The sequence below is a fragment of the Ctenocephalides felis genome, unplaced genomic scaffold, assembly GCF_003426905.1.
Source record: "Ctenocephalides felis isolate EL2017-DRISC unplaced genomic scaffold, ASM342690v1 CF-g0.4_SCAFFOLD_00845, whole genome shotgun sequence".
Lineage (NCBI taxonomy): Eukaryota > Metazoa > Arthropoda > Insecta > Siphonaptera > Pulicidae > Ctenocephalides > Ctenocephalides felis.
The window spans coordinates 36,538,023-36,540,592 of record NW_020536999.1 but is presented as its reverse complement, the minus strand read 5'-3'; positions in this window follow the sequence as shown (position 1 = coordinate 36,540,592).

Genomic DNA, 2,570 nt, shown 5'->3' with positions numbered 1-2,570 from the left:
TTGTTGAAAAATTCTATAGGTTACTTGTTTTCGAGTTAATGGTGGTAAACTTATCTACTCGCGGATCTTTATGTTCCGCACTACCCTACTGTTATAATATTTTTACTTTGTGAAAACCACTAAAACTAAAAATATCGTTAGTAAAGAAAAAGTTTTATCCCACAGTTTTCTTCAGTTTTAAAATTATTAATACATTATGTGGGATATGATACAATACATATTTAATTTTTATCCCAATTATAAAAGAGAGAAGTGTCGCATATTGCTGTACAACCGTATACATAATTAATTAAATATTAATACACGACCTTCAAATTAATTCAATTTAATTAACTTTTTACATAAATCCTTTCTATAATCTTCCTGGAATTCAATTACCTTTTCCGAGGGGCAGTTTGCTACTGGCCACATTAATACTAAAGCATTACACTCTCCCTGGGCGCTTCGAGACAAATCGCGCTCGTCAATGCGATACATTCAGTGCTCTCAAGGGAGCCAATCAAAATAAAAAATAAAAGGTAACAAAGCACCCTTACAAAATAAATGCAGTCGGCCAGACTTTTTGGCTATTGTGCGCTTATGCCCTACGATGCGGTAATATTCATGCCAATAAAGACAGCCGCTCGAGCGGCATAAGACGATATGTTATGGGCGATGCAATCATACTTAATAGGCCAAGGGCCGATGAATATTTTAGAGTCGGAGAGTTTGTGAGTTGAAAGTTTGGTGAAACTTTTCTTGGAGAAATTGGAATTAAACATGAGATATGCGTATGTTGACATGAGTGTGATTCTGAAATCGTAATCAAAGCTAACTACTCCGATTTCAAAATACAACATTATAAATTTGATCAAATTAAAAATTTGATGTATAATTTAACTTTAATATTTTACAAATTTAACTAATATAATTCCAATAACTAATAAAAGTAAATAATACAATTGCACGACGGTACTATAAATATATTACATTTTCATTCATATTCATTTGAATATGAATAAATTAACTTTACAAAGTATTGTAATTTAAATATATAAAAATAATAATTTTAGCGTATTATCGAGTATTATTTTTTATGTCGAATCTAGAATTTATATGTAATAGTTATTCTTGCTTACATTTTGAATGCAGCATTTCTGTCATGATCACCTACAGAAAAACTGTGATTTTGCAAAGTACTTATAAAAGCTTTGAATAATGGCGCAATTGTATAGAAAACAACAAAAGAGTAATAAATGTAGAGTGACATGAGTAGTGAATATAGGCATCATATAAAGAGACCAAAAGTGTAATTGAGAGTTATAAGTATTAAAAAATAGTTAGAGAACAATGTGTATTAGTAGAGACTGACTAATCAACAGCATTTATATCTTGGTCTCTTAAATAAACTTCAGAAAAAAATGCGTAAGAATAGATCAACATGAGATCAATAATAGTTCAAGTAAATTAGCAAATATAAAATTATCGATAACTGATATAATTATTATATTGCTTACTTTTATCAGAATAATTGCTTAAGATTTGCTTAAGATAGACACATTTTCGGAGTATATTTTTACTCAACGAATTTGCTAAAAGTTATGCTTGAAATTAAATGAATGTAAACGAATTGTAAATGCAGTGCATATTCTCAATTTTAAAAATTTAATTATATTTTTACACAATAGACAAACATTTAATGCAAATTAGCAAATTTCTGTATCCATAAAATCATGATATCTCAAAAATATATTTAAAACTTTAGATTATACTTATTTATATTTTGTGCAGTACTTTCTCTTGCATTTCAGCCCTAAGTTAAGTTGTCAGCTTTTGCCCTTTACATTTCACCCTTATGATGCAGAATTTGTTCCCTGAATACTGATTGACAGACGATATACAGAAGTCGCATGAGATAGTATCAAAAGCTTGTTAGGAAAAACTTAGGGACTGATCTAGCAATATTTCTTGCAGTATAAAGTGGCAGTATCATATTTAATAATATAATACAAATAGTCAAGTCGATTATTTGATAATTTAATATGCATTTTAATGTAACAAATGCGGTATTAATTAAATATAAACTTGATACAAATCGTTTGAAAAGGATAATAGAGATATCTAATTTATCAGAATTAGATTAGTGACTAATATGATTTTAAATTGCTGAGAAAACAGTTTCAGACATATTTTCAGAGGTTGTTTTTTTCAACCTACCTTAACGCAAAATCCACGAAGGGATTTATTTATTTATTAAAGATATCACAAGCAACATAAATAATGTGAAAACAAATGATAACAGAGCTTATGTAATTACTTTACATCTGCTGCTAAAATCAAAAGATAAAAAGATCTCTTTAATTTGAAAGTTGTTATGAACTATCAATAAATTTTATTTATTTTTATTCATTTAGAATAACATATAAGTTTTCATTATCAGTATTCCATGATCATTCTGATGCCTTTCCTTTATTCTAACTAAAATATTCATTCGATTTAGCCATGAAGTAATTTTTATTGCATAAACTATAGAACAATAACAATTGATTTCTGAAAAAGAAAGTTCATAGATTTTCGCATACATCTAACTA